Raw genomic sequence first — 12,709 nt, 5'->3', positions numbered from 1 at the left:
CACACATCCCAGGAATATGAGCCTGAGGTCATGGGGGAGTTAATAAATATATTAGTCCATCTTCTAGGAAGCCCTGAGCAATGGTTATTGTGTGACAGCATCTCTGCCATTTCTGATTTAACAGTTAAATCAGTTTAATCTCTGTTAAATCAGCCATTTCTGATTTAACAGTTCATTACTGTCTTTGGAAGCTTTCAAAGGCTTACTGCCATAAAAGGCTACACCAGGTTGTTGGTTTAAAAGCAAAATTCACACTTTAAGAACTCATTTCAGGCTGTTTTTTGGCTTCAGTTGGAGGGGTAATGAACAGCAGTAGTGATCACTAAACACTGAACTGCAGAATATTTCTCATTCTCTGCAGGTACTCCACCAAAAAAAAAAACAACAGTATTTTTCAATGAAAGAGATGGTGGATTAAGAAAAAGGAGATAAGGAATGAAAGAAGTGAAGAAGTAAATAATGAAATTCCCATGTTGAGCTTTTGCAGACACAGATAAGCATCTGAGGGCTTTCAGTGATATTTATTTTCTATGGGCTGTTTTAAAACCACTAAATGCAGTCTTTGGTGGTTATACCAATGTTAGGAAGAAGCACAAGGCATTGTTTTACAAACAACTGGATTTGAGAGGCTTGTGAGCATTGATTTGAGACACAAAGAAACACTGATACATTTTCCTCAGACTTTACCAGCAGAAGTGATGAACTTGCAATGGAGCAAAGGGAGATTTTTCATTTCTGGGGATAAAAAGCATCTTTAATTTACAGCAGTGTTTCTTGAAAAGGTTGTAGATTTTTCTTAGGTTAAAATCCACATCCCCTTCCATGGGAATTCTTCAGTGCTTCTGTGGTTTGGTGTGTGACTGCTTATATTTATGTTCATTCTGCTTTTTTGAGAGATTTAAACCCAATAACATTCATTTGCTTTCAGGGTATCTTTTCTCTGCTTCCACAACCACCAACTGGAATCTTATGGAACAGTGGATTTCACTTTGGTGGAAGGATCACTGAGGTCCTAAAGGAAAAATCAGAGATTTTGATTCCCCTATCCTTCACTCCTGTTCTAATAACCTTGTATCTTTAGTTTTTAACTGCTTCTCTGTGCTTTTCTGCACCAAATTCCCTATAGAACTAATTTCAAAGTACATGAGGGCTGACCCCTGAGCTGAGCTGCTGCTGCACCCCTGAATCATTCATTGTTTCCATCTTGTAGAGCTGGATGCTAATCACACAGGCAGATGTAAATCTTCAGTAAATTCTCTGAAATCTGCTCAGACTATTTATCTTGGTATGATTTAGAAAAATCCATTTCTTGAAGTATAAATTTCTCTTTTTTCTCACCTGGGGAAGTTTCTCACCTACATGTAGAAAGGTGCTACTTTATTCTGAAAAAAAAATCTGGTTTTTTATTTGATGATTTCTTTGGCAGAAGAGAAACTCAGTAGTAGATCTGCTCTTAGAATCCTGTGGGAAATAAAAGAACAGAATATGCTGAAGGGAGATTGTGGGGAAGGAAAGGAAATGTCTTCAGATACGTGTCACTATATTATTCTGATCTATAGAGCCTTTCAGAGTGTAATGCAATGCCATTTATTTTAGGTGGCACAGCACCCCCACAAGGCACAATTTTGAATTGAGAGATGTCAAAATTGGGAGAGGAAGCATAAAGAGCCTGGCAGGGAAAACTGCTGCTTGCTTCTGGCACGTGCTTATACAAAAATACTGAGAATAATACTGGCTTTGGAGCAAGGTGGAGAGAAGTGTGCAAGAAAAACTGAAACCTGCAGCGACTTTTGGTGCTCTTTTTACACATTTTTGTGTGTAGTCATGTTAGGAGAAGATTGCAATTTATGTGAATAACAGTTGTAACAAATATAAGGATTAATGCTACTAAACAGAGTTCTTTCTGAATTCTAGAGGTGTCTGAATACCAAAGCCTGCTCGTTTTAGGCAGGGAATTAGAAAGAGGTTCTTTTCAATAATCACCTAGCCCTTCAGTGAATAATCAGAAGGAGCAATGGACACTATTTAAAATTAACAGCCTTAGCTCTCTTTCCTTGGAGGAAACTAAAACCCAGCAGGAAATTCAGGATGATGTGAGATTTGTGTGCATAAAACCACGCACATAAAGGCTGGATAAACATCTTTAGCTTGGATCACCCTGAAATCCACAATGCCCCTCCTGCCTTGGAAAAAAGAACTCACATTTTTTACACAAGGTGTGGCAGTCAATCTCTAGGACCTGTTTAACTTTATGCTTCTCAACACGTTGCTACTTTTTGCCTTCTAGGACAAGCTCAACAATTCATGCAGTAGAAGATATTTTGGATTTGCAGATAAGCAAGTCACTTAGTGCCTGCAACATCTCCGCATTATAGGTCAACAGGAACTCTTTAGTCAGCTTTTTCCATTTTCTGTGTACAGAGGAAATTTCAAAACATGTCACTCAGCCCAAGAAACGAGCTGATGCTCAGACTAGTTATTTTTGAATTCAGGTCTTCACAAACAGAATATCTAACAGACTTCTTAATTTGCTATGCCACTCACTGGCTTTAAATCTACAGCAGCATTTAGCAACAAGACCAGTTTTGCTGTCAGTCTTGCTGCCTGCTGTGCTGTACCTGCAACCTGCACCCCTTGATGTCAGCCTGTGTGTTTAAACCAGCTGCAATTATGGTTTAAGCAAACTCAGGGGGTTTGATCTAGAGGATTAGAAATGCTTACACTGCTCCTGTTTTCCTACCTACCACACGTGAGCTGGGGAGGTCTTGGTTTTTATAAGGATCTGATTCGGTTCCACACAAACAGCAAATCCTGAATTTTTAACACAGAGGAGATGGAGGACTTGGAGCTATGTGGCCAAACAGTAACAGGAGGTGAGTTCCAGGCCTCACTTTCCAGTAGGGACTTTGGGTTACCCATGAGGAATTCTCTATTATGGTCAAATAGGTCTTGGAGTACTCAAATTAATGTTTTTTACTGTAATCATTGTGACACTGCCTGTGACTACCTGAAATTGGAGCCTAAAGTGTTGAGAGCACCTTAAAATTTTGACTGCACGTGTCCCAAACTTGTCTTCATTATTCATTACAAACTTCAAAACACAGACACAAACCTACCAGGGGTTTTGTCTACCTGTGTTCTTCTGTTCAGAAAACACCAAATACTGCCTTAGTGAACACTGTGTGGAAAGTGTTAAGGCGATTTGCAGTTTTCATTCTTTCCCATTTGTCTTTTCTGATGAAATATCCTGGTTCTACTCAACCATTTCCACTCAGCCTCAAAGTCTCTGAATGCCTTGCTGTCTGAAAGACTTTAGGTTCTACAGCTGTGAAAAGTGATAAAAAAGTTTTCTATTATCTGCCTCCTTTAGCACCTCCTCTCTTTTTCCCCCACTTTCTATTTAAAGTAACTTAACAGACTTACTCAGAACTCCTTTCCAAGTCCCTATTTTTAAAAATAGAAAATCTAATAGAGGAGGAAATATGGAATGATAGACCAAAGAAAGCAGCAGAAATCAAGAACCAAAGAGATCTGGGAGTCAGTATGTTAAACCTGAATTATCTGCTGAATACTTCATATTATTACAGTGTTCTAGATGCAGTCCAGTACTGATCATTTCTATTACTTTGATATTTCCCATTATTTTATTTCTTTGGCTTTTCCATTCTTTCTACAGCCTGAAGCCTTTGGGTGGGATCAAACAGATCAACCAGCACGGTCTTTAAAACAAAAGAATTTCAGCCACAGATGCAGTCTGCAAAGTGAAATCTTCAAATTTATGGCTCTCAAAACCAACTGCAATGAAAATCTAGGATGAAAAGGAAGAAATCTTGATTATTTCTTCCAATGGTAAAGACTGAATATAAGTAGTGTAAAAAAACCAGGGTTTTTTAGTGTCTGTCAAACTCCAACAATACAGGCTGCCTGCAACAATGCTATTAATATAACCATTCTTATTAGCACATTTTTACTACAGGAAACAAGATGTTATTGTTTCTAATCTCTAACATATTGAATAATATTTTCAACAAGATAATTCCAAACACATTTCCTCTCATAGCTATTTTATTACGTTTCCTACAGATAATGCTTACAAAATTATCTCACTTATTGTTATTACTGTAGCCTCTGGCTTAGGAGACAAACTCCAATAAAAAGAAAAATTCTGGTTTACATTTTTTAGTCCTAGCAGGGATAAAACCTTCCTGTGTTTAGTTGGTGTTATTAAAGCCCAGAGTGGAAAGTGACCAAAAATCCATTAATTAATCCAACTTCTAAAAAAAACCCTCAAACCTCCAAGTGTCAATCACCCCTAGCCTATCAAATGGGACAAAATACCTTCAGCAATGCTTCTAAAGAAGTTATAATTATTCTGTTTTATGTGACTGAAAGATTAGAAGGCTCATGCTGTATTTTAGGGGAAAAAAGAAGAAATAAATTGAATAATCACTGGTTAATGACAGACTTTCACCCAATGTTTTTACACTACGGCGCATTTGAAACTCTGGTGTGATAAGGGAAAATGGGAACTAATGTAGGCTGCTCTGTTTTATAGTACTGACCAAAAAGAAAATTTAATCTTGTTTTCTGAATGAAAAGCTTTTCTTTTTCTGCTTGCACAAGAATAGCTGGTCAAGCAAGCAGTTCTAGGTAACTGCAATGTAAATGCTTTCCTGGGAAAATTGTATTTTTAGTCTTGTGTGTAGTAGCTGGAGGGTTAAAAATGGGTACCTATTATTCCTTTATTAAGACTGTCATCTGATAAGAACCCATTTTCCAAGAGACCCCCTGCCATTGCTCTTTTCAGTGATATCTTGACTTTTTCACTTCATACAGCTTCACCATCAACAAACTATTGGCTTATACAGCTGCTTGATCAACAATGGGTAATTCTTTTCATTTACAGAACCAGATTTTCATCTCTTTCAGTGATATTTTCTCTTTAGCCTTTCATCCTCCTCTCAGTTGCATCATCCAGAGTTCTTTCTGTCTTGTCTGTAAAACTCTTACTAATCTTTTTGTAATAGAGTCATATTCCCTGACGCTTTAGCCCAGAGGCTGAGATTTATTTATTCTTTGTCCAATCAATAACAAATAGTTGAGAAAGTACCTGATGAGCAATATTGTTTCATTTCCTCTCCTCTAGTAACCAGAGTCCTACTATTCCTCCTCAGGCTGTTGTAAAGCACATAATGAGTTTCCAGTGGGCCAAAAGCTTTGACTTCTTTCATTTTCTTCCCTTTTATGAGTGACATAACTTAGGGCTTTGATTGACTTTACAGTTCGCTACAGGAAGTTTTTTATTCTTCTGAATTTTGGTACAACAATTTGTGTTTATACCACTTGGAAGCTGTTTTACACAGAACTTCCACACTACTTCATTAAGACAAATTCCTTCAGGGGGTAGGATGCCCATCATTATAATGGCAGATAAGAACAATTGTTCTTTTGTGATTCTGACTGGTAACACTTGTCTCTTCCTGGGCAATGTTAGACAGACATTTCAGAGACATTTTTCTTTTGTTCAGAGATGTTTTTCTCAGCAGTTGATTAACTGTGTCTTCTGTTACTTTATCCTTCCATGTTATTTTTCAGCAATACCTGACATCCCTATAAATCCTGGGTGGCAGAACCTGTGTCCACACTCCAACCTTTCTTTGGTATATTTTCCAACTCAGACATCTGCTGCAAGGTACTCAGCAGATGAGTTTTAACAAGGCACTGAAAGAGTCAATAAAGAAGAAAAATAGTGCCTCTTAAGCTTTATTTTTAACCACAGATGTGGCATTTCAATATTTAATGAACACCGGACATGGACATCACTTCTTGTTCCATCAAATAGCATGAATATCTGAACCTGCCTGAAATGCAGAATTACTGCACCATTAGGGAATCACAGAATAATTTATATTTGAAGGCATGTCTGAAGGTCATGCAGTGCAGCTCTGCTCTGAGCTGGGCAGCTCAGATCCTGCAGACTGCAGCAGGACATGACAGGAGGAGCCTTGACCTCACTGGACAGGGGGGAAGCTCTGGGGTACCTCTGCATCAAAACAGCCTTGTCACAGATTTCAGAATTGGTGAGGTGTAGCTGGTGACTCCAGAGTGAGAAAATAACCTGACTTTTTGCACGTCACCAAGCCAAGATTTTGTTTTTCAGACCAGGGCTGCCCACGCTCTCAGGCAGCCAACACAAAAACAGCCCCTGCAGCTGGTGCTGTGCAACACCTCTGCAGGAGGAGCCCTGAAATTCACTCGCTGAAATCTGAAGTTTTCCTTCCACAGTTAAAACATTCCTTTCCTAGCTCCAGGCTCAGCAATTCTTCTTTTTCCAAGAGATTCAGAGAGCGCTCATAAAATAAATGTACTAGTCCTGTTTTCCATCTCTTCTGAAAAATGTTACATGTACAAAAGGAAGGCTGATGAATCGAGTGAATCACACCCCTTCAAAATGCAAATCAATAATCACCACTGACATCAAAACATTGGAGTACTGCCAAACCTTTTGTAAAGGTGTGAATTGTTAATCTAACATCTAGTACGGGACTAGATGTTTTGACAATAATATTAACAAAAGCAGAAGATGTATAAAGTGGGGAGACAAATTAGTTCTGACAAAACTCTGCTTTGGCAGAGTTCCCTCTAATATCATGATGGTTTTGCTGAAAATCTCATTTGATTTGGTTAACTGATACATTATTGAAGTGGAGCCTTTCAAAGAGTAAAGAGTACAGCACCGAAGTTGCTCCTGTCAAATGAGAAAATTTAGTTGACTTCTCCTTACAACCCAAGAAAGCAAAACCTCACTCTCCACTTTCAGTACATATTATTTTCTTCGAAAGGCCGTGAAAATGAAAAAGAACTCTAAGCTGAAAGGAACAGGACCATTAAAATAAAACAAGTTTAGTCCAGTTAAAGGGTTCATAAGGGAAATTCAGGACTTGACACATGCACTGCACAAGTGCTTGACACACTTCTGAGTGGGTGAAAGTAATGGAAGAATACTCTAAGTCATGATATGTAAAACAGCTCTCAAAATTAAAAGAACTCAGCATAATAAAAATCATTTGCAGGAGTGTAAGTTTACTATTAACAAAAACAAAAATAAAAGGTATTATAGGCTCTTAATTTGTTTCAAGTACTTTTTGTGGGTTATACAAAACACAGAGAATCCCAAGGAGGTCGAAGGGAAGGGAAGGGAAGGGAAGGGAAGGGAAGGGAAGGGAAGGGAAGGGAAGGGAAGGGAAGGGAAGGGAAGGGAAGGGAAGGGAAGGGAAGGGAAGGGAAGGGAAGGGAAGGGAAGGGAAGGGAAGGGAAGGGAAGGGAAGGGAAGGGAAGGGAAGGGAAGGGAAGGGAAGGGAAGGGAAGGGAAGGGAAGGGAAGGGAAGGGAAGGGAAGGGAAGGGAAGGGAAGGGAAGGGAAGGGAAGGGAAGGGAAGGGAAGGGAAGGGAAGGGAAGGGAAGGGAAGGGAAGGGAAGGGAAGGGAAGGGAAGGGAAGGGAAGGGAAGGGAAGGGAAATTCAAGCTCCGCACGGGCTGTCCTGTCCTGGGGCGCCCTCGCGTGGCCGCGGCCCGGTGCTGCAGCCGCGCCTTTTCCGCGGGTTGGAAGGGACACAAAACGCGGGGTCGTACGAAAGACACCGGGAAAATAAAAGGTGAAAGAGCATGGCTATAAATATAGAACTATTATGTAGCTATAGGCAGGATATAAATCTGTAAGTGGTATGTCAAATAGTGTTTCGAACTAAAATAAAGTATAGTATGCTAAAGTAAAGAATAAAACATTAACTACTAGGATAAAAATGTCAGCTATGTCAGCCAAAAAAAAAAAAAAAAAAAAAAAAAGCAATATCAACTACAACAAAAAGCATAACTAAAAGTCTACTATTGCAGGGTAATTTTCTCTTTTGCTTGGTTTTTTTTGGTTGGTTGGTTGGTTGAGTTTTTTCACACAATTCCTCCGTTGCCACAGCATAAGATTACAGCGTTGTTTTCTACAACAATTTAGTGGGGAAATGCAAATCATTTAAGTTATATATGCTTATATATACAATCCTTATATTATATATATATAGTTATATACACAATCCTTAATTCTATAAAGGAAAGCCAACCCCAGGCAGATCAACTCCTAATGCACCCCAATCTTTCCTTTTCTAATCACAGCATCAACTCCTATACTCACGGTGGTCATCGAATATTAAGTTTATTGCTCTCAGAGATAAAATCTCCTTTTCAAAGGCTGTTTGTTCTCACTAGAGCTCCCTGAGCTGACCTGAGGGGCTCTGTGAGCCATGCACACTGCACACGGCCTTATGGAGGTGTCCAAACACCTGCAAAATACAGAATATTCCTCTCCCCAAGCTTGCTGAGGGTTTTTTCCTGTTTAAATTAATTCAAGACACACATAATTCAGCGAATCTTTTCATTTTCATCTCATGTTATTTGGTTAGTGATTTAAAAAAATTAGCTGAGTAAATAGACATGCAGTTTTCCATATGTTGTCTGTTAAAAAGAACTGTTTACAATATCAGTGTGCTTCTGCAGAGGAAATAACACACAGGTTTAATATAATGATAAATGTATTTGTGGGGTTACGAGAGAAGTGGATGGAAACTCATGAGTGGGAGGTGAAACTGAATAATTAAGCAGCAAAATGGTACATTTTCAAATTCACTGATGTCACAAAAGCAAATTGCTACTGAGAGTTGTGGACCAACAACATGATATACAGCCATTGTTCTGGAAGAATGCAGAAATTACTATTAATTTTAAATGAGACCTGTTATTCCAACAAATAACATAGCATGAAGCAAATAAAAAAGAGATTAGCCACAAAGACAGTTACTTCACAATGGTTGAATAACAATGGTTTTTTGGGGGCTTTTTTTGAATAAGTAAACTGAGCTAGAGCTTCGTAGTTTAACAGGTCATATTTCAAAAACACATATTTTTAGAAAATTATACCTGTGTAAGCTGAAAATGTTAATAACCTCCTGAAGTTCAGATTCCAGTGCTTACTTCTTTGGCTCTTCTCTGTTAAACTGGGAGGTTCCTGAACTGCAAGCACAAAGCAGCCTTAAACCCCTCAGCCTTCTTTCCATATTCAGGTCAGGAAGACACAGGACACCACAGAAACTGAAAACCACTTGTGGAAAGATATATCTACACTAAAGGAGAATCTGTGGCAAAAATGAACCTTGGATGGCTCCCTACTCCCTGGCTACTCCACAGAAAACTTCATATTCAGAGGCAGAGGTGAACTGATGACTTAGAAACAGAGAAACAGTCAAGTTTCATTGAAGGTCAGTTTTAATAATTAAGACAGAAAATCAATAGACTAGTTGGCTCTTCTCACTAATTTATTTTTACAAGGTTGAAGATTACCCACCATCCAATATATGTAATGAAGGATTTTTTTTGTTTTAATCATTTTGCAATATTCAGGTTTGTCTTTTTGCAGTTGTTATGCTTTTCTTGCCTCTCCAGGTGAACACTACCTCACAGAGTATTTTATTAGCATTCCCAGAGAAAGTTCACATTAACTATTCACAGAACTGGCTGAAGAGGCATAGGATAATCAGATTTCTTGTCCACACACAGTGACACTTCAAATCACCCCTAGTTTAGTTCAGCTTGCGTTCATGAGTTCTGGGAATTCCCACTGCTCTGCCCCCTGACTGGGATATCTGTCATTTCTGTGTATCACTTCAGTCAAGGACACGCTAATAGAACTGCAATATTTTGGTTATATTTAACCTTCAGCTAGTATTGATTATTCATAAAGCAATGCCTAAGAAGTTTTTCATCTTTGTATCTCTATTAAAACTGTAACTGCTTCTTCCAAGCAAGGAGGACTGTACAAAATTCCATTAAGAGACTTTGATAGTTAATTGGATTATCTATTTTAAAAGAATGTTTCATGAGTAACTCTTATCTGTAGTCCTTGACCAGCCCTCTAGGTAAATCTCCCCAGGTGAGGAAAATACTCAGCAGTTCCTGTTATTCTTATCTCAGTGTCTACAGGAGGAGTTTGTCACAGATCAGGATGTTGGGGAAGGTTCTGCTGTTCTGAAAGGTTGGCACCAATGGCTACATCTTAAATTCTAAACTCTTTCCATGTGTGGAATCAAGGCTGGCATTTCCTGGTGAAGGTCTGTGAACAACTGGAACATCTAAGATACAAATCCTTGGAAAAAAAATATTAGTTAAATTGGTACCAATTATCAAGGATTAAGGACTCTGATATGATCAGGGGGTGTCATTTATCTGTGCTTTCTTCAACTGTCCTTCAAATTTCCTGAGGAGATGGGAAGGGACCTTTTTCTTACATGCTATATAAATATTTAAGAAGGCATTTGAGGGAACCAATTAGTCAAAGTTGTTTTATTTTGCCTTTTAGTTATTTGGATGATGAAATATTTCAAATCATGAGTACCACAAATCCAGTCAGCAAGCACCTGCAAGCTGGCATTCCTGGCAGGCTGTTGAAATGTTGAGTTGAACCATTTATATGGTTTCCAGTTTTTAAAAAAAAAGTATTTCTAACATGAACAAGTCACAACAGTGATCCATTGTATCTAAATTCCTTCATGGGGGTTAAGATCTAATCTCTGCCTAGTGGGGTTTTACCCATTCAAAAAACTTGTCATTGTTCCTCTGCTCCTCATCTGCAAATTTTTTTTTCTGCAATTCCTCTTGGACCCCCTGCCATCCCCAGGCAGGTCAATCCTGTGACTGCTCATCTAACGAGTGCCATGGGTGTAGAATTTCATGTAAGGAGAGCATCACACACATCTTCAGAGAAATCACAGCCACAGAAATATTGTCATTTTTGAGTATAAATGGGTAACAGCTGGGAATTTTTCCCTCTCTGATTCTTTGTAGTTATGTTAGAAATCATGAACATGTTAATATTTCTGCAGGTCTAATTTAAGGCTGAACAAGCAGCTTTTGTGCCAGTGCAAGCTGTAGATGTTCCATCATATCAGAGCTCTTTATTCACCACCAAGTTCTAAGTGAGTTGTATGTGTAACGTGATGTTGAAATGACCATGAGGGTTTAAATGCAGCTGAAGGCTGCAGTTGGTGATATTGGAAATCTTTTCCAACATTATGGCATCTACAGTCCTAAAATAATAATATGTTATGTGGAGAATTTGTGTGTTGAACAAAGGAACCGCTACAGGGCGAGGGGCAGGAATCATCCCTGGTGCCAGACCCCTCGGGAGGTGTTCGGGTCTCCAGAACCCCACTGCAGGAGCAGGACCATTCCTAATTCAGTCACAATTCACAGAATCACAGAATGTCCTGAGCTGGAAGGGACTCACAAGGATCATCGAACTCCTGGCCCTGCTCAGGACAGCCCCAGGAATCCCACCCTGTGCCTGAGCATTGTACAAACACCTCTCGAGCCCCGGCAGCCTTGGGGCTGTGAGCGCTGCCCTGGAGAGCCTGTTCAGAGCTCAACCACCCTCTGGGTGAAGAACCTTTTCCTGATATCCAACCTACCCCTGCCCTGATGCGGCCTCAGGCCATTCTGTCGGATCCACCAGTGTCTGTCTCTTGCAAGGAAGCTGCAGACAGCGATCGGGTCTCCTCGCAGTCTCCTCTAAGTGCCCTCCGCTGCTCCCCACACGGCTTCCCCTCAAGGCCCTTCAGCATCCTCGTGGCCTCCTTGGACACTCCTCTTTCTTATAATGTGGTGCCCAAACTGTACAAAGGACTCAAGGTGTGTGCTCAATTCACATTTACTGTTAACTCCTGGCCAATGGCCAGGCAGGCAGAGCTCACTGCACAGCCGAGCCTTCTCCCTTCCACGGCAGCCCCTCAGGAACCGACCCCAGGCCCACAGGCCCGGCCGCCATGTCCCCTTCCATCCCAGCAGGCCCCGCGCTGCCCGGCCCGTCATTCCCTTCGCCTCGCCCCGGGCCCGGCACTTCCCGGGGCCGTTACTCGGCGCCGTTTGGGGCTCAGCAGGGCCCGCAGGCGCCCCGCCGGAGCGCGGCCGCGGGCCGGGGCGGGCACACGGAGCGGGACGCGGACACGCTCGGACACGCAGCCCCCGCCACACGGGCCTGCCTGAGGGCGCCGCGCGCCCCGGCCGGCGCCGCTCAGGCCGCGCGATCTGATTGGCCGGCGGCGCCGGTCACTCAGGCGCGCGCCGCGGCACCGCGCCACCCCATTGGCCGCCGGGGCTGTCGCTCCTGCTCGCGACGGGCGGGGCGGGCGGAGGAGGCGGGACCTCGGGCCCGCAACCGTCGGGTCCGCGCGCGCCCCGCGCCACTGCGGCTGCGCGCGCGCGCGCGCGGGGCCGTTACAGAGGCGGCGGCGCGGGTGGGCGAGCGAGCGGCGCGCGCGCCGGCCCCGGGCCCGCTCCCGCCCCGCCCCCTCCCGCCGTCACGTGACGCGGGCCCCCCCCCGAGCGCTCGCGTGCGAACCGGGCGCCCCGCGCGCGCCCCCCCGCGCGCCGCCCGCCGCCGTTTCGGTTTCATTTCCGGCGGCCCCGGGCCCGGAGCGGCGGCGCCCAGAGCAGCCCCCGGCGCTGCCTCCCCCTGCCCCCGCTCCCGCCCAGGGCGGCCACACCCCCGGGCTCGGCGTGAACCGAGCGCCCCCGCCCCGCACACACACACCGCTCCTCCCCCGCCTGCGCCGGCACAGAGAAAGGGAAGGGAGGCGGTGCCGGGCCCGGGTCTCCCGCACCGCGCACAA

The sequence above is a fragment of the Prinia subflava genome, chromosome 20 (genome assembly GCF_021018805.1).
Source record: "Prinia subflava isolate CZ2003 ecotype Zambia chromosome 20, Cam_Psub_1.2, whole genome shotgun sequence".
NCBI classification, from domain to species: domain Eukaryota; kingdom Metazoa; phylum Chordata; class Aves; order Passeriformes; family Cisticolidae; genus Prinia; species Prinia subflava.
This window is presented reverse-complemented; position numbering follows the sequence as displayed.